General features: G+C 39.5%; 1 protein-coding gene across 1 annotated transcript in view; it reads left to right on the plus strand.

The window, feature by feature from the left end:
- LOC142344139 (uncharacterized) overlaps positions 1 to 21,242 on the plus strand; it is a 69,074-nt gene that overhangs the window by 1,873 nt on the left and 45,959 nt on the right. The window lies entirely within an intron of this gene.

Raw genomic sequence — 21,242 nt, forward strand, 5'->3', positions numbered from 1 at the left:
CTTGAGCTAGCTAGCTAGCTTGAGCTAGCTAGCTAGCTTGAGCTTGAGCTTGAGCTTGAGCTAGCTAGCTTGAGCTTGAGCTAGCTAGCTAGCTTGAGCTTGAGCTAGCTAGCCAGCTTGAGCTTGAGCTAGCTAGCTAGCTTGAGCTTGAGCTTGAGCTAGCTAGCTTGAGCTTGAGCTTGAGCTAGCTAGCTAGCTTGAGCTTGAGCTAGCTAGCTAGCTTGAGCTTGAGCTTGAGCTAGCTAGCTTGAGCTTGAGCTTGAGCTAGCTAGCTAGCTTGAGCTTGAGCTAGCTAGCTTGAGCTTGAGCTAGCTAGCTTGAGATTGAGCTAGCTAGCTAGCTTGTGCTTGAGCTAGCTAGCTAGCTTGAGCTTGAGCTTGAGCTAGCTGGCTTGAGCTTGAGCTAGCTAGCTTGAGCTTGAGCTAGCTAGCTTGAGCTTGAGCTAGCTAGCTAGCTTGAACTTGAGCTAGCTAGCTAGCTTGAGCTTGAGCTTGAGCTAGCTAGCTAGCTTGAGCTTGAGCTAGCTAGCTAGCTTGAGCTTGAGCTTGAGCTAGCTAGCTTGAGCTTGAGCTTGAGCTAGCTAGCTAGCTTGAGCTTGAGCTAGCTAGCTTGAGCTTGAGCTAGCTAGCTTGAGCTTGAGCTAGCTAGCTAGCTTGAGCTTGAGCTAGCTAGCTAGCTTGAACTTGAGCTAGCTAGCTAGCTTGAGCTTGAGCTAGCTAGCTAGCTTGAGCTAGCTAGCTAGCTTGAGCTTGAGCTTGAGCTTGAGCTAGCTAGCTTGAGCTTGAGCTAGCTAGCTAGCTTGAGCTTGAGCTAGCTAGCTAGCTTGAGCTTGAGCTAGCTAGCTAGCTTGAGCTTGAGCTTGAGCTAGCTAGCTTGAGCTTGAGCTTGAGCTAGCTAGCTAGCTTGAGCTTGAGCTAGCTAGCTTGAGCTTGAGCTAGCTAGCTTGAGCTTGAGCTAGCTAGCTAGCTTGAGCTTGAGCTAGCTAGCTAGCTTGAGCTTGAGCTAGCTGGCTTGAGCTTGAGCTAGATAGCTTGAGCTTGAGCTAGCTAGCTAGCTTGAGCTAGCTAGCTAGAGCTCGACCTATGAAAAGCTGCGCAAACACTTATTCTATAATAATTGCGAAAATTAAAAATTTCACAAGTGAAAAGCTGCATAAACAGTAATTCTATGTGTGGGGCATTATTAGGGGGAGGTGTCTTGTCAAAATATGGCTGGACTAAAGACCTCAACCCAGATAGGGTGGAAGGCCCTATGATCGGTCTGTTACTAATCGGTGACCGATAAAGACCTGACCAAGGCCTGTAGTAAGCTTGGTTAGGCATTACAGGAGATAACACTAAGACCGAGGGGTCTTAGAGAGCCCTCTAGCGGGGCGAATAGAGCTAGATCGAGCCTTGGGAAAGCTAGATCGAGCAGGACTGAAGCTAAAGGATAGACCGAGAGGTCTGTCTGGTCCTCCTAGAGAGGCCAAGAGAAAGTACGAGAAGCCAACTAAAGCTTGATCGGGCCTTCAGCAAGCACGACCGAGCTGTACCGGAGCTAACACTAAGACCGAGGGGTCTTAGAGAGCCCTCTAGCGGGGCGAATAGAGCTAGATCGAGCCTTGGGAAAGCTAGATCGAGCAGGACTGAAGCTAAACGATAGACCGAGAGGTCTGTCTGGTCCTCCTAGAGAGGCCAAGAGAAAAAACGAGAAGCTAACTAAAGCTTGATCGGGCCTTCAGCAAGCACGACCGAGCTGTACCGGAGCTAACACTAAGACCGAGGGGTCTTAGAGAGCCCTCTAGCGGGGCGAATAGAGCTTGATCAAGCCTTGGGCAAGCTAGATCGAGCAGGACTGAAGCTAAGCAAGAGACCGAGAGGTCTGTCTGGTCCTCCTAGAGAGGCCAAGAGAAAGTACGAGAAGCCAACTAAAGCTTGATCGGGCCTTCAGCAAGCACGACCGAGCTGTACCGGAGCTAACACTAAGACCGAGGGGTCTTAGAGAGCCCTCTAGCGGGGCGAATAGAGCTAGATCGAGCCTTGGGAAAGCTAGATCGAGCAGGACTGAAGCTAAACGATAGACCGAGAGGTCTGTCTGGTCCTCCTAGAGAGGCCAAGAGAAAGTACGAGAAGCTAACTAAAGCTTGATCGCGCCTTCAGCAAGCACGATTGAGCAAGACCGGAGCTAACACTAAGACCGAAGTGTCTTAGAGAGCCCTCTGGTGGGGCGAATAGAGCTAGATCGAGCCTTGGGAAAGCTAGATCGAGTAAGATTGAAGCTGAAAGAGTGTCAGAGGAGCAAATGAACCTCCAAAAAGTGAAAATCAAATTTTAGAAAAAACACAAGTTAAATACTGCATGGACAGTATTTCTATGTGTGGGGCATTATTAGGGGGAGGTGTCTTGTCAAAATATGGCTGGACTAAAGACCTCAACCCGGATAGGGTGGAAGGCCCCATGATCGGTCTGTTACTAATCGGTGACCGATAAAGACCTGACCAAGGCCTGTAGTAAGCTTGGTTAGGCATTACAGGAGTTAACACTAAGACCGAGGGGTCTTAGAGAGCCCTCTAGCGGGGCGAATAGAGCTAGATCGAGCCTTGGGAAAGCTAGATCGAGCAGGACTGAAGCTAAGCAAGAGACCGAAAGGTCTGTCTGGTCCTCCTAGAGAGGCCAAGAGAAAGTACGAGAAGCTAACTAAAGCTTGATCAGGCCTTCAGCAAGCACGACCGAGCTGTACCGGAGCTAACACTAAGACCGAGGGGTCTTAGAGAGCCCTCTAGCAGGGCGAATAGATCTAGATCGAGCCTTGGGAAAGCTAGATCGAGCAGGACTGAAGCTAAACGATAGACCGAGAGGTCTGTCTGGTCCTCCTAGAGAGGCCAAGAGAAAGTACGAGAAGCTAACTAAAGCTTGATCGGGCCTTCAGCAAGCACGACCGAGCTGTACCGGAGCTAACACTAAGACCGAGGGGTCTTAGAGAGCCCTCTAGCAGGGCGAATAGAGCTAGATCGAGCCTTGGGAAAGCTAGATCAAGCAGGACTGAAGCTAAACGATAGACCGAGAGGTCTGTCTGGTCCTCCTAGAGAGGCCAAGAGAAAGTACGAGAATCTAACTAAAGCTTGATCGGGCCTTCAGCAAGCACGACCGAGCTGTACCGGAGCTAACACTAAGACCGAGGGGTCTTAGAGAGCCCTCTAGCAGGGCGAATAGAGCTAGATCGAGCCTTGGGAAAGCTAGATCGAGCAGGACTGAAGCTAAACGATAGACCGAGAGGTCTGTCTGGTCCTCCTAGAGAGGCCAAGAGGAAGTACGAGAAGCTAACTAAAGCTTGATCGCGCCTTCAGCAAGCACGATTGAGCAAGACCGGAGCTAACACTAAGACCGAAGTGTCTTAGAGAGCCCTCTAGTGGGGCGAATAGAGCTAGATCGAGCCTTGGGAAAGCTAGATCGAGTAAGATTGAAGCTGAAAGAGTGTCAGAGGAGCAAATGAACCTCCAAAAAGTGAAAATCAAATTTTAGAAAAAAACACAAGTTAAATACTGCATGGACAGTAATTCTATGTGTGGGGCATTATTAGGGAGAGGTGTCTTGTCAAAATATGGCTGGACTAAAGACCTCAACCCGGATAGGGTGGAAGGCCCTATGATTGGTCTGTTACTAATCGGTGACCGATAAAGACCTGACCAAGGCCTGTAGTAAGCTTGGTTAGGCATTACAGAAGATAACACTAAGACCGAGGGGTCTTAGAGAGCCCTCTAGCGGGGCGAATAGAGCTTGATCAAGCCTTGGGCAAGCTAGATCGAGCAGGACTGAAGCTAAACGATAGACCGAGAGGTCTGTCTGGTCCTCCTAGAGAGGCCAAGAGAAAGTACGAGAATCTAACTAAAGCTGGGTCGGGCCTTCAGCAAGCACGACCGAGCAGTACCGGAGCTAACACTAAGACCGAGGGGTCTTAGAGAGCCCTCTAGTGGGGCGAATAGAGCTAGATCGAGCCTTGGGAAAGCTAGATCGAGCAGGACTGAAGCTAAACGATAAACCGAAAGGTCTGACGGGTCCTCATAAGAGGCATGGAGAAAGATCTGATACTAAAGTACCTCTCGGAAGTAATAAAATATGCCTGATGAAGCCGGGTATGATGTTTGTTGTTTGATGGCATTCATCGATTAGGTCTGGTGGATTCCCCATTACTCCGAGTGGTACTAGTAGAGGCTCCTACAGGGGTGAGCAAAGCGAGATCAAGCCTTAGGCAAGCTAGATCGAGCAGAACTGAAGCTGAAAAGCAAAATAAATGACAGGTCTGTCCAAATCAATAAACTTGAAATCCAGTGTGGTCACCACGGGTCACGAGGTGAATTCCTAGCGATTGTCTGCTGAACGTATAGGAAGGCCCGAAACGGACGATAATTTCATTGCACAGTGGAGATACTATACGTTCAGGAGTAGCATACATCGGGTTTGATCTATGATCATGTCTGGTCTCCGAGGATCCACCGGGTTACCAACTGGCACCGCTGTACTGGGTGTAAAACTGGGCCACCTGAAGTCCCGGGTGTAAAACTAGGTGCCTCTGTGCCAAAGTAGCGGCTTGCGTAGTGCATTATGCCTCCGGCTTGCGAAATGGTTATAAGCAATAACAACAGGACGCCGCGGGGTGTTCACTTAAAGGAGTAACGTTCTCTCAAGGGAGGGGATCTAAAAATCTTGATAAAACATTTATTCTATGCAAAATTTGTGCGCAAATTTTGCAAAGTAAAAAGCTGCACTGTAGCAAATTCTATGTGTGTAGCATTATTAGGGAAGTGTTGTTTGATGGCACCTCTCTACTTGATGCACCAAAGAACTACCTTGATGGCTCATGACCGCTGGTAATCTGTCGTCGCTAGTAGTTCGGAACTGAGAACAAATATGTTCGCAAATTACAACAATTATACAGCATATTGCTGAATAAAGCAGAACCGAATAATACTCAGTGACTTTACACCAAGACTGACTAATGTCTGGATTGTATCGTCCTACTCGAGTAAGGCGAAGAAAAGCTAGAAAGATACGCTTTTCACAAAGCAGGCTTAATGCATGCAAACCAAGGAGGAAGGAGTGATGCCCCTCCTTATAATAAGCAGAACCAAATAAAGAACAGACAGCATCATCTGTACAGTGACCAAGAAGAGGTGAAACTTCTGTATGTGAAAAGGCAATTTGAGCGAGATTTATTAGCAGACTAGTATTATGTTGTTTCTAGTAGGCGAAAGCCGAAACATCAACATGTGAAAATCTGATATTAAATCCTCAATCATTTTCCCTAGTATTATACAGCTATGAGTAACCTTAATTGGACACGGCAATTATTGCTGACCGGTGAAACTTTCGCATGGGAAAGACACACACACTTCTTGACAAAGCAATAAGTATTATGCTGTTTCTAGTACGCGAAAGCAGAAACATCAGCATGTGAAAGTTGTGAAGTTGAAGAATTTTTGTGTTGAGTACGATGTTGTTACTAGTAACCATGTCGACAGCTGAGAACTGTTCTCTAACCAATAGAAGGTGAAACTTCTGTATGTGAAAAGGCAATTTGAGCGAGATTTCTTAGCAGACTAGTATTATGTTGTTTCTAGTAGGCGAAAGCCGAAACATCAACATGTGAAAATCTGATATTAAATCCTCAATCATTTTCCCTAGTATTATACAGCTACTAGTAGCCGTAATTGGTCAGGGAAACATTGTTGACCGGTGAAACTTCACATGGGAAAGACACACAAATTACTTGACAAAACAATAAGTATTATGCTGTTTCTAGTATGCGAAAGCAGAAACATCAGCATGTGAAAGTTGTGAAGTTGAAAAGTTTTTGTGTTGAGTACGGTGTTGTTACTAGTAACCATGTCGACAGCTGGAAAGCTGTTCTCTAACCAATAAAAGGTAAAACTTCTGTATCTGAAGAGGCGGCGTGATTGAGATTTTTAACAGACTAGTATTATGTTGTTTCTAGTAGGCGAGAGCCGAAACATCGACATGTGAACATCTGGTTTTTAAATCATGAGTCAATTCTCCCTAGTATGATACAGTTGTTAGCCGGTATTGGTAACAGTAGAACAGAGATTTGGAGGGCAAAACCTGCTCATGGGAAATGCTCACAGAGCGCTATCTACCAGTACACATAGTATTATGCTGTTTCTAGTACGCGCGAGCCGAAACATCAGCATGTGAAATGTGTAATCGTGGGTAACTCTAAGTGTGTAGAGTACTGTGTAGTAACTAGTAGCCATGCCAAAGCATGCATTGAAACTCTTCGTGATTTAAAAAGCTCAAAGCAAGATTGACGAGGCCGCAAGGCTATGTCTTTCTAAATTCGAAAAAATCGAAAGATTGTTCAAAGTACAATTAAACTGATTGATCCTGTCAGTTGCCATATGCTTGTCTGAAAGACTAAGCCATGCATGTGCAAGCGAAGCTTGAAAAAGTGGAACCGCGAATGGCTCATTAAATCAGTTACTATCTATTAGTTGATTTGCAAGCTAAATGAATAACTGCGGTAACCCTGCAGCTAATGCATGCTGATTGTCCGACACTGTCGGAGACTTTTACAAGACTACACCGGGTGATTTGCTAAGTACAGACACATCCCGTGATGAGTCCTAGTAACTGAAAGATCCCAGATAGCTTCGGCTTGGGGACGGAACTTCCGAATTTCTGACCTATCAACCTATGATGGTAGTGTAACGGACTACCATGGTTGTGACGGGTAACGGGGAATCAGGGTTCGATTCCGGAGAGGGAGCCTTAGAAACGGCTACCACATCCAAGGAAGGCAGCAGGCACGCAAATTACCCACTCTCCGCACGAGGAGGTAGTGACTAGAAATAATGATATGAACCTTTATGGTTTGTAATCAGAATGGAATGGACTTAAAAGCTCCATTGATGAACGAGTAGAGGGCAAGTCTGGTGCCAGCAGCCGCGGTAATACCAGCCTCTACAAGCGTATGCAATAGTTGCTGCGTTTAAAAAGCTCATAGTTGGATCTGTTTGAGTAGAACGGCAACATGGTCTTCAGTTAAATCTGTTGACTCGTTCCGCTCATCCTTCGCATCGAAGAAATAGTTTGCACTTAAATGTGACGAACTGTGGAAACGGTGTTTTCACCCTGAGAAAATTAGAGTGTTCAAAGCATCCTTTGGGATCGAATAATAAAGCATGGAATAATGGAGAATGACCCGCTACTCGATTGATGCCGGTTGGCTGAGTGCGGTAATGATTGAAAGGAACAGACGGGGGCATTTGTATTGCTACGTTAGAGGTGAAATTCTTGGATCGTGGCAAGACAAACTACTGCGAAAGCATTTGCCAAGAATGTTTTCATTAATCAAGAACGAAAGTCAGAGTATTACATGTAAAATTAAGGAGACAATCGCATCGCAATTTCCAAATCTAATGTCGATAATTGGACTCTCAAAGACTCATGTAGCGAAATCATAGTCTCATCAAATGTTTACAGCAAAGCGTCAAAAAGGTCGATGCGTTCCGATTAATATACAACCTAGAGTCACAGTTGAATCAAATCGATTACAGAAAGAAGGACATAGTGAAAAAATTGTCTAGTTGTTCTGATGAATACTTCTTAACTCTGATAGTAATCACAATAAAGGAAGATCAATCTATAAAATTAGCACTGGACTCCAAAGTTTTAATTAAATCAACCAACAAAAATAAATATCAATTGCCTAACAACGAAATGTTAATTTATTCAATTTCACGACAACTTACAAATACTCAAAACGGTCAGCAAGCATACTTTTCATCAATAGACCTTATGTTGCTTATAGTTGGTTACAATCGCATGTAGACACTGCAAAACACTCCAATTTCAACTTCCATTCTGGAGAATCAACTGGCACTTATAGATTTAAAACTGGATTCTACGGTCTCACTGACATGTCAGCAGAATTTCAAAAAGCTATGGATTATACACTTGTAGATCTTCAAAACACTTATTGCTTTCTTGGTGACATTATTATTGTTAGCATAGGATCTGAATCCGATCACCTTAGTTATGTCACCAAATGTCTCAAAAAGTTAGACGAAGATAAATTAAGAATTAATCTTCAGAAATGCCTCTTCGCAAAAACAGAGACCGAATGGCTTGGGCACATATTTACTCAAGCCGGTATATGACCACTTGAAAATAAAACCGCAAATATATTAGCAATACCAGCATCATCGACATTATAACACTTAAGATCCTTTCTTGGTTCAGTACACTATATTAGTAAATTCAAACCAAATTTAGCACAACTTTGTCAACCCCTTAGACCACTTCTCAAAAAATCTGCTCAATTCGTCTGGACTGAGGACCACACTAAACATTTCAATATCATAAAAACAAAATTGCAGCAAGTACTGAAAATGGCCATTATAATCCTCAGCTAGATGTTCGTGTTAAATGTGATGCATCTCTTTCTGTATTGGGAGCTGCACTTGAACAGAATAACCTTGACGGATGACAACTCATGGCAATCGCGTCGCAATTTCTAAATCAAACAGAAGAGCGATATAGTGTCAACGAATTGGAGCTATTAGGAGTCGTTTGGTCAATCGACTACTTCAAATACTTTCTGTATGGAAAAAACTTCACGGTAATAACCGATTATCGTGCATTATTATCAATACTAAAAGAAGATAGATCAAATAAATCCTATAATAACCGCCTTTCTAGATGGATTGACCGTCAGCTTCCCTATAACTTAACAATTGAATTTATGCTTGGAGCAAAAATGGACCTTGCAGATTATATATCTAGAAATCCTTTTGCCAAAGCTAAAAATGTTTCCGCATATAACGAACATTTTGTAGTACTAACAATATCTAAAATTCGGGACTTATTGAAACATTTAATTCGAAAGAAACAGCACATTGTACAGAAATTCAATAGAATATTAAAAGTTACATTCACCCTCTTATCCTGCAAATCGGTTAATCGCGCCGCAAATACCTACTTTAATACAAAACAATGCAAAATTTCGCATTAAACCAGTTGCATTACAATCGTCACACTATAATACAGTATTACCACTTGCCTCGCAATTGGTTACTAAAAATAAAATTATTAATCCTCATCTCAATATGTCAATCGCATCGCAAATGCCTTCTCAAAATTTAAAACCACAATTTGCACTAAAAAATCTATCATTGCATAAATCACATTCCATTAACAAATTTGCTACAACTGCGCTGCAAAAGTCAGACAATAAAGAAGGCGAACAATCTGAAGATTTAGACTCAATAAAGCCCATATTTGACACCAACTCAAGGAATCAACACAAATTCTCAATATTAGGCGCGAAACTGCAAATTCCTGAGTATAAATACAACCAACCGAAAAAAACCTCTGTTTTTGACCAAAGCAAACTCAGAATTCATCCGTCAAATAATCATTCGATAAAATCAATCTCTAAGATGACACGAACTAGAGCAGAAAAATCCACACCAACGAGGGCCCGAGTCACCTTCTCGGACAACTCCCTTTCTAATACGACACCTGCAACAAATACATACTCAAACACAAAAACTACTTCGTCTGTCAGTGCCTTCGATACATCAGAAGACATGAGATTTACAGATACCCTTAATCGAATTTTCAGCAAGAAATTGTAGGCAATTCTATCTGGAAAGGATGATATATTGAAAGAGGTGCGCGATTGTGTCATCCGAAATGACGAGGACAGACTAAAAAATTAGCCCCTAGTTCTATTCCTACTGGCGGTACCTAAGCGTAAAACATGGTTGTCTGTGCATAGACGAAAGGATTGCAATTCCTAAAGCAATCAAAGACGCTATGCGAGAGGACATTCTTTCCACGCATCCTGGAAGCTTTGCAATGATGTCCCTAGCACAGAACATTTTGTGGCCATATATCCACCAAGATGTGTTGGCAAAAACCAGCGAGTGCAAAGCTTGCACGGAAATTGGTAAGAACTTAAAACCATTGATTCCGCAGAGGAAATGGTCACAATTACCAAAGTGTATTGAACCGAACGACGAAATCCAAATAGATTTTGATGAACCTATTATTGATGAAAAAGGCATAGAACAACATTTCATTAAAAGCATAGATTGATACTTAAAATAACCTACCGCAGAAATAGTAAAGAAGGCTTCTGACCTAATAGTTATTAAATTCCTTATTAAGTATATTTACAATCACGGAGTACCCAGAACACTTAGATTAGACCAAGCTAGATGTTTTACAGGAAAAAGAAGTTGGAAACTTTTTTTACTGAAAATAATATTACACCAATATATGCACCTGCAAAGAACCACAGAGCAATAGGATTAGTACAACGCCTTAATCAACCTTTTAAGCGTCAATTATCATGTGTTAAAGCACACCTAAATAAAAAATTTAATCTCGCACATTCAATACATGCAATTATACAGCGATTAAGAATATCTAAACGCAAAACAATTGAAAATACACCATTTGAAGCACATTTTGGTAGACGATGTAACACACCAACTTCAAATATCACCACAAAGTCAAGCAATAAGAATTTAAATTTTAACAAAATAATTAAATGTTATTTTGATGAAGATACAATCCCAGGCAGGTCTTACCTCACAGACACGCAATGGGCGGATACGGGCATGTGTTCGGACTTTGAAATCGAAAGGGTGATATGTGCAGCAAACTCGCAGGCCCATGAAGAGCAGGAAAAAAAGAAATATGGTGATTCGCGCCTCATGTTTTCAGCAGGTATCTTAAGACCGATACAACGACGCAAACGAAGCGTGCAAATGAAGATAGCACTCAAGATACATCAACACAGAGACATAAAAAGAACTTGGATGGGTTATGCAAAGTCTTTGCACCAGGAATTCGGATTTTGCAAAATTCGGAACCCGAAATGAACGAGATACTGAATTGGGGCAGTATATTGAGAGGCGACCCAAAAAAGTACATGAAAAAAATTTCGAACAAAAGACCGTAAATCACAGGAAGGATTTACTTAGGAAAGATTTGGGCAGCAAAAAAATAAAACGCAACAATAGACAAACGGACGACGTTAGTGTTGTTTCTTCTGAACGCTCTTGTAAATCCACTTCCAGTAATGTTGCCCGTGCCATAAAATGCGAATTTCAAAATCCAAACCCAAACACGAAGACGCATTCGTAAATAGACCAGACTTAACACAATTTCTGCATTTTTATCCACCAATACCGCACTACCTACCCGATCTGATACAGCTGGACCATCTGCGCCGCACTCGACTCCATCCACTAAATAACTGACAACCATATGGCGTAAAGAAAAACCTACAATTACAGTAAGCGATAGATCAGATTTTGATACATCGTCTTTTAGAAGGAGCAACTGCCAGCTCAAAAGGCAGAGAAGTCCTCAAAATAACCATCAATAGTAGAAAACATCCAAAACGCAGAAGGATATTCTACTGAGATACCAATGAGATACTAATTTCATTGGGGAAGTGTCTCCACGAAATTCAAACGAAAGTTGATGTATAGACCCAAACCCCAATTTGCCTCGCGAGATGACAGTATTAGAGGCAGAGTGACGTTCATATTCGGAATAAACTTTTAAAACTCTTTAAACTTTATATCTTACTCTACTATTTAATATCTTACTATTTATATAACCGGTGAATAAGTTTTAATTTTCCGATTTTTTTTATTAAATTTTTTGTTTTCTCCAACAGGGGGAAATGTCATACGAAATGGATTTTATCATCAGAATATCCATTACCGTATTTTAGTTCAATTCCATTTGATCATCCCATTTCAAGGGCAGATGCTTTCAATTAGTTCTTCATAAGTTTTCATCCAGGTCCTCATACTTATTTCAGTTAATTTTGATGTCTGCTCAGATTCCAGACAGGAAACTGTCTGTTCATGCATGTAAACAAATTTCAAGTACTTCCTTATGTGTGATTAACCTGTGATCTAGTGTAACTTCCTTTTAATCTTAATTTTGTCTTAATCTTGTTTCTTTCTTCCCATTTGCACAGTTGCTATACCGTTGTAATTTAAAGTTAGTTAACCGCTCTTCAAATTAGCTAGTTCAATTCAAGTTGAGCTATTCGCATCGCGAATACAAACATTCACATTCTAATAAATAAATAATAAGTAGGCAAGTGCGGTACAACTGAACAATTCAGTTCGGCTAAACAAATTCGCTACTCAATTGATTTGTTGAGTTTTAACATGAAGGCATGAAGTTTTTTAAGTAAATATCACGAAAATCTAGTGATCTCACGAAGGTCTGAGATTGAATACACGAATTTCTGGATAAGCAGTTTCTTTTTGGGACAAAAAACTGTACAAACAATTTTCCGTCTGGACATAAAATTTTGCGTCTGGCTCCTCGACCTAAATTTTTTAAGTGAACTCAGAAAATCTACCTTTCAGCACAATATGATGTTTATAGATTGAGACATAATCGATAATATAACACAACTTGTAGGTAATCAAATATTTAACTTACGGTTTTTTCGAGCACAGGAAAAACCGATCAGAAGCAATTGTCCACCCAAAAATATCGTTCAAAAGTTTGAAATGCTCCGAATCCTTCGAAATTAGCCGAAATAGAAGACATCCTCTCCAAGTTCATGCAAGATGTTGGATTCTGGGCATGAAAATGCAAGAACTTGAACACGACGGCAAGAAATCTGGCAAATGCGCAAAAGTTTGTTGAAGGTACGATAGTCTGGTGAGTACCCAAAAGTCTGTACATAAACACACTAAAGTCTGATCATGAGCGCCCTAATTTTAGACAACGTCAAAAAATCCGAGGCGCAACATACTGCACGAAGATCTGAAAAGAAAGGCATAAAAGTCCTATGATTGCATGAAAACCTAAAAATTATGCTTCAAGTTCTAGTGAAAGCACGAAAATCTGGTGAAAGCACAAAAGCCTGAACATGAAAATGCAAATTTCTGGACAGAAGCTGTTTACGTCTGGAGCGGTCTGGATTTAGGAAGCTTCCGTCTGACGCTTTCTGGGCATACGGGGTTCCATCTGGCACTTCAACCTATGTAGTCCGTGAGAACTCAGAATCACAGAAACGATTGATCAGAAGCAATCATCCCCTAAAAGTCGTTCAAAACGTTTGGAAACGCTCCAAAAAGAGCAAAAATTGAGTTGAAACAATCAAATCCCACTACAATTTAACGTTTGTCAGGTTTGACAGTTTTGGCACTTTCAAACATTGTTTATTTTAGTAATCTGGCAAATTTATCTGGCCAATTGTGTGAATTTTTAACAGCTTTGTCACATAAAATCACCATTTTTTGACAAGTTAAACGGATAAACCTTTAAATTACATCTTTCGTTCAGCCCATCTCCTGCCCATTTGTTTCCAACTTTTCCACACACTCATTCCTTTTTCACACCAGCTTCAACATTTTTTATGCCAAGACATTCATCGACCTGTCTCAATCTTGCACTGGGGTCTTTTGAACGATAACTTTTTCTTCCAATACTCGTTTTTGTAGCAAGACTTTCCCAATTGATGTTTCATTGAAATTTGAACACAATTTCAACAGATCCTTTGTTCCACTTCTCTGAATTCGATTTACAACCTCTCTTCTCTCGATCACATAGTCCAGCTTTTCCTGGCGCAATTTACAACATTTTTTGTACTGCTTTTAAATCTTAACCCACCTGCTAGTTCGTTACCTCTTTATGACTTTCCCCATAATGCGCTGTTTGCTGACAGACAAAAGTTGCGCTTGGAGCACCGGAGTTAGAATGTTTTCTCAAATTCACATATAATGCAGGGAACAAACAAAAATGCACTGAGTTGATTTTGATATTAAATTTGTTTTTATGCGTTGTGGAAACCATGTAAAAAAATTGCCTTAAACTTAGTGAAATTTGTTAAGTTTGTTAAATAAATGCTGTCGCAAGCGCTGAAAAAAATTTTCTGTCTATTCAGCACCTATAACTGAACATTCAGCGCCTTCCTGAGAAAAATTATTTGCTCATAAATCTGACGTTAAATGAGCTCGGATGTCAGATTTGAACTGATCTTAGACCACTTAATGAAATTCTTGGAATGATAACTTCTCAACTGACCAGGAAATGTCAGTCGAAACCAACTTAAATGCTTGCAATCCAACCCCTTAACGTGCTGATGATAGCAAAGTTTCTTCAATTTAAGAAAAATTAGAAAAATTTGCGTTAAATATAAACCTTTGGGCTATTAAAACTTTCATTTTGAATACTCAATTTTATGGTATCAATCATAGATATATTTTTCGATAACATCCAACTTTTCTCTAATCATTTATTAATTGCGTATACTTTAAAACTGAATCGTGATTCCTCTTAGAGTCCATCTAACCTTCGTTTGCTTCTAAAAATATTAACTTTAAATGTTCAAATCAACGGAACTAATATGGAATTCAACAAAATTTAGTTAATATTTAATCAGTTTTGCGGTTAGCAATAATTGTAAAATTTACTGATGAAATATTTTGCGAGCACCCAACAGATACTGGGAAAACTCGAAACAGTCCAAAATGAAAATCAAAACACGACTGTTATTGCCATAGAGAAGTCATCAAAGTGCCGAGTAGTTAAGTAACTTCGTGAGTGTATTAACAACCGTGTGGTAATGTTTAGGATCCTCCTGTTGCGGCTACAACAGTCGTAGAACATTAATCAACTCTCGTTGCTTTAGCAATATGAGCATAACTAACCTGTGACATAACACGTTAACGCCAAATTAACGTCATGAATTCTTCTTTCTCATTATACTATTACTCTTATGCCAAATCGCTGTTTGTTTCATTTAACGAATACCACTTTCACAAGTTGTTGTGGAAATCGCGTTGAACATATTTAGGATTACGCTTTCTTTTTTTAGGATTGCTCACTAAATTAACAGTTTGGTTGTTAAACCAAGTTTGATCTATCTTTTGTTGAATTTTAATGCCAATATGCATCGCTTTTTCGAGGGCTTAACTAAGGGACACTGCTTCGAGGAGCAGTTCTTTTTGCATATCGAAGTCCAAGCATACTTGTGATAATTTTATTACGTATTATGGCATCTTCACCGTCACTCAACCACAATTTACGTTTATTCTTTGAACCTCCCGTAAAATAGTTCAACAGCCACACCTTTTTGGTTTTTTAGTGTGAAAAGAAGATATGGGTCATAGGTGATTGTACGGCTTCTCACAAAGGTTTCCCCCATCGTTTTCTAGAGGTCGCGTTTTGAATTTTCTCAATTTCGGTTGCGGATGTCTACTACTGAATATACGACAACCTGCAGTACCGATGCAGAGTTGCAGAAGCGTTGAATTTTTGTAAGTTCACCGCTTGCTATAGCGGTGAAGTTACATAATTTCACCGCATTTCACCGCAAATTAGGTACAAAAATTGCGGTAAAAAAAACTTTTTCACCGCTTCTCTTACATTTTTGTCCAATTTTTCTTCGACCCGGGACGAGAATAAATAGTCTCATCCCAAGCAAATTTAATCATTTCTCGTTGCCTTGAGAACAGTTGCATAACTAACCGGTAAAATAACATTTTGATGCCCAAACAAAACTACAAAATCTGCTTCGGCATTAGACTATGGGTTCATCACACTTTTTGATCGCCACTGGTTATATGTTAACATTAGTGAGAAAAAATGTGATGAATTTTAAGTCTATGCGATATAGGTATGACATTTAGAGTTATTTATGTGGTTTGATTATTGACTGCCGCTCACATTTCTGTCATTTCAAATTTACTTCAAATTTTTGTCATCGAAACACATGACTTTTTTGTTTAGTAATCTAGAGATATTTTTTATGCTAAATTTGTTTTAACGATGTCAACAAAAATTGTGTTTTTATCAATTTCCGTTGATATTGGGAATATTTTACACTTATAATTTCTACTTAACTTCATTCCTCATGAATCTCAAATCTAAATCAGTTGACAAAATTCAATTTCGTCAATTGCTCCGCGTCTTAACCTAAACTAAGATAAGTAGCATTCGCTCCGTAAAATCAAAATTCGAAACTTAATTTAAGCTGCTCAAGTAAAGTTATAGGCAATAACTTTTGACAATGAAATTTGGAACACGAAACAAACCAAGCGAATTGGCTTAAGCATAAAATGGCGCCGTCAGCAAGGGAATTGCGTAAGACCCCACCGCGCACAGAAGCCTTTTGCGGAAAAGCAACTACAAACCCTCCTCTAAATTGGGAAAATTGGAAAATCCGAAACAACTAAGCCCTTCTCGAGAAGGAGAACACACTTTTAGACGAATCGCACGGAAACTAATCCGAAATATGGACATACCCAGAACAACCGATATACGAAGAGCAAGTAGAGGTTAACACCAGCAGTCAGAGAGCCATAGGCAGACTTAAAATGCTCAACTCAAGATAATATGGCTAAATAGATGATAGAGAGTTGATGAAGTCGGAGTATTATGTGGGGAAAATCCGTGCAGCATTCGTATGCGGTGAACTTACAAAAATTCAACGCAGTTTAGCACCCTTAAAAGGGTTCGAACTTCTCATCTCCTGGGTACCCGTCAACCTCTACTTCTTCCACTGCGCCATCTCTCACTAACCTCTCTAGAATTTTCGTTTTGATTATAATACAAATTCACTCTACTTTCTGTAGAATATGCGCGGTGAATTTTTGTAAGATTTGCGATTTTTAGCGGTGAAATTACATGTTTTAGCGGTGAAATTTGGTGATTTTTTGTAAGCTCGCCGCTTACTCTAGTGTTGAAATTACAGAGATTCAGCGCTTAGAAAAAAGTGTCAAAAAGATGTAAGCTTAAGGGTTAGTTTTATTTTTTTTGAGGGGGGGGGGTTAAATCAAACAGTTCCTCCTCACTCCCCATTAATTTCACCGCATTCACTGCTGATCTCTTGCAATTTTATCAATTTTTTTCTAAGCGGTGAATTTATGTAAGATAACCACTAAGTTAAGCGGTGAATTTATGTAATTTCGTTGCAATCACCGCTTATCTCACATAAATTGTACACTTTTTTCAGAGCGATGAAATTATGTAATTTCACCACTACCAGGCGATAAAGTTCAATTCCATTTGATCATCCCGTTTCAAGGGCAGATGCTTTCAATTAATTCTTCATAAGCTTTCATCCAGGTCCTCATACTTATTTTAGTTAATTTTGATGTCTGCTCAGATTCCAGACAGGAAACTGTCTGTTCATGCATGTAAACAAATTTCAAGTACTTCCTTATGTGTGATTAACCTGTGATCTAGTGTAACTTCCTTTTAATCTTAATTTTGTCTTAATCTTGTTTCTTTCTTCCTATTTGCACAGTTGCTATACCGCTGTAATTTAAAGTTAGTTAACCGCTCTTCAAATTAGCTAGTTCAATTCAAGTTGAGCTATTCGCATCGCGAATACAAACATTCACAATCTAATAATTAAATAATAAGTAGGCAAGTGCGGTACAACTGACCAATTTAGTTCGGCTAAACAAATTCGCTACTCAATTGATTTGTTGAGTTTTAACATGAAGGCATGAAGTTTTTTAAGTGAATATCACGAAAATCTAGTGAACTCACGAAGGTCTGAGATTGAATACACGAATTTCTGGATTAGCAATTTCTTTTTGGGACAAAAAACTGTACAAACAATTTTCCGTCTGGACATAAAATTTTGCGTCTGGCTCCTCGACCTAAATTTTTTAAGTGAACCCAGAAAATCTACCTTTCAGCACAATATGATGTTTATAGATTGAGACATAATCGATAACATAACACAACTTGTAGGTAATCAAATATTTAACTTACGGTTTTTTCGAGCACAGGAAAAACTGATCAGAAGCAATAGTCCACCCAAAAATATCCTTCAAAAGTTTGAAATGCTCCGAAACCTTCAAAATTAGCCGAAATAGAAGACATCCTTGCCAAGTTCATGCAAGATGTTGGATTCTGGGCAAGAAAATGCAAGAATTTGAACACGACGGCAAGAAATCCGGCAAATGCGCAAAAGTTTGTTGAAGGTACGATAGTCTGGTGGGTACCCAAAAGTCTGTACATAAACACACTAAAGTCTGATCATGAGCGCCCTAATTTTAGACAACGTCAAAAAATCCGAGGCGCAACATACTGCACGAAGATCTGAAAAGAAAGGCATAAAAGTCCTATGATTGCATGAAAACCTAAAAATTATGCTTCAAGTTCTAGTGAAAGCACAAAAGTCTGAACATGAAAATGCAAATTTCTGGACAGAAGCTGTTTACGTCTGGAGCGGTCTGGATTTAGGAAGCTTCCGTCTGACGCTTTCTGGGCATACGGGGTTCCACCTGGCATTTCAACCTATGTAGTCCGTGAGAACTCAGAATCACAGAAACGATTGATCAGAAGCAATCATCCCCTAAAAGTAGTTCAAAACGTTTGGAAACGCTCCAAAAAGAGCAAAAATTGAGTTGAAACAATCAAATCCCACTACAATTTAACGTTTAACAGTTTCGGCACTTTCGAACATTATTTATTTTAGTAATTTGGCAAATTTATCTGGTCAATTGTGTGAATTTTTAACAGCTTTGTCACATAAAATCACCATTTTTTGACAAGTTAAACGGATAAACCTTTAAATTACATCTTTCGTTCAGCCCATCTCCTGCCCATTTGTTTCCAACTTTTCCACACACTCATTCCTTTTTCACACCAGCTTCAACATTTTTTATGCCAAGACATTCATCGACCTGTCTCAATCTTGCACTGGGGTCTTTTGAACGATAACTTTTTCTTCCAATACTCGTTTTTGTAGCAAGACTTTCCCAATTGATGTTTCATTGAAATTTGAACACAATTTCAACAGATTCTTTGTTCCACTTCTCCGAATTCGATTTACAACCTCTCTTCTCTCGATCACATAGTCCAGCTTTTCCTGGCGCAATTTACAGCATTTTTTGTACTGCTTTTAAATCTTAACCCACCTGCTAGTTCGTTACCTCTTTATGACTTTCCCCATAATGTGCTGTTTGCTGACAGACAAAAGTTGCGCTTGGAGCACCGGAGTTAGAATGTTTTCTCAAATTCACATATAATGCAGAGAACAAACAAAAATGCACTGAGTTGATTTTGATATTAAATTTGTTTTTATGCGTTGTGGAAACCATGTAAAAAATTGCCTTAAACTTAGTGAAATTTGTTAAATTTGTTAAATAAATGCTGTCGCAAGCGCTGAAAAAAAATTTCTGTCTATTCAGCACCTGTAACTGAACATTCAGCGCCTTCCTGAGAAAAATTATTTGCTCATAAATCTGACATTAAATGAGCTCGGATGTCAGATTTGAACTGATCTTAGACCACTTAATGAAATTCTAGGAATGATAACTACTCAACCGACCAGGAAATGCCAGTCGAAACCAACTTAAATGCTTGCAATCCAACCCCTTAACGTGCTGATGATAGCAAAGTTTCTTCAATTTAAGAAAAATTAGAAAAATTTGCTTTAAATATAAACCTTTGGGCTATTAAAACTTTCATTTTGAATACTCAATTTTATGGTATCAATCATAGATATTTTTCGATAACATCCAACTTTTCTCTAATCATTTATTAATTGCGTATACTTCAATACTGAATCGTGATTCCTCTTAGAGTCCATCTAACCTTCGTTTGCTTCCAAATATAATAACTTTAAATGTTCAAATCAACGGAACTAATATGGAATTCAACAAAATTTAGTTAATATTTAATCACTTCTGCGGTTAGCAATATTTGTAAAATTTACTGATGAAATATTTTGCGAGCACCCAACAGATACTGGGAAAACTCGAAACAGTCGGAAATGAAAATCAAAACACGACTGTTATTGCCATAGAGAAGTCATCAAAGTGCCGAGTTGTTAAGTAACTTCGTGAGTGTATTAACAACCGTGTGGTAATGTTTAGGATCCTCCTGTTGCGGCTACAACAGTTGTAGAACATTAATCAACTCTCGTTGCTTTAGCAATATGAGCATAACTAACCTGTGACATAACACGTTAACGCCAAATTAACGTCATGAATTCTTCTTTCTCATTATACTATTACTCTTATGCCAAATCGCTGTTTGTTTCATTTAACGAATACCACTTTCACAAGTTGTTGTGGAAATCGCGTTGAACATATTTAGGATTACGCTTTCTTTTTTTAGGATTGCTCACTAAATTAACAGTTTGGTTGTTAAACCAAGTTTGATCTATCTTTTGTTGAATTTTAATGCCAATATGCATCGCTTTTTCGAGGGCTTAACTAAGGGACACTGCTTCGAGGAGCAGTTCTTTTTGCATATCGAAGTCCAAGCATACTTGTGATAATTTTATTACGTATTATGGCATCTTCACCGTCACTCAACCACAATTTACGTTTATTCTTTGAACCTCCCGTAAAATAGTTCAACAGCCACACCTTTTTGGTTTTTTAGTGTGAAAAGAAGATATGGGTCATAGGTGATTGTACGGCTTCTCACAAAGGTTTCCCCCATCGTTTTCTAGAGGTCGCGTTTTGAATTTTCTCAATTTCGGTTGCGGATGTCTACTACTGAATATACGACAACCTGCAGTACCGATGCAGAGTTGCAGAAGCGTTGAATTTTTGTAAGTTCACCGCTTGCTATAGCGGTGAAGTTACATAATTTCACCGCATTTCACCGCAAATTAGGTACAAAAATTGCGGTAAAAAAACTTTTTCACCGCTTCTCTTACATTTTTGTCCAATTTTTCTTCGACCTGGGACGAGAATAAATAGTCTCATCCCAAGCAAATTTAATCATTTCTCGTTGCCTTGAGAACAGTTGCATAACTAACCGGTAAAATAACATTTTGATGCCCAAACAAAACTACAAAATCTGCTTCGGCATTAGACTATGGGTTCATCACACTTTTTGATCGCCACTGGTTATATGTTAACATTAGTGAGAAAAAATGTGATGAATTTTAAGTCTATGCGATATAGGTATGACATTTAGAGTTATTTATGTGGTTTGATTATTGACTGCCGCTCACATTTCTGTCATTTCAAATTTACTTCAAATTTTTGTCATCGAAACACATGACTTTTTTGTTTAGTAATCTAGAGATATTTTTTATGCTAAATTTGTTTTAACGATGTCAACAAAAATTGTGTTTTTATCAATTTCCGTTGATATTGGGAATATTTTACACTTATAATTTCTACTTAACTTCATTCCTCATGAATCTCAAATCTAAATCAGTTGACAAAATTCAATTTCGTCAATTGCTCCGCGTCTTAACTTAAACTAAGATAA

This window comes from Convolutriloba macropyga, chromosome 8, assembly GCF_964194025.1.
Source record: "Convolutriloba macropyga chromosome 8, txConMacr16.3, whole genome shotgun sequence".
In the NCBI taxonomy this organism is placed as follows: Eukaryota; Metazoa; Xenacoelomorpha; order Acoela; family Convolutidae; genus Convolutriloba; species Convolutriloba macropyga.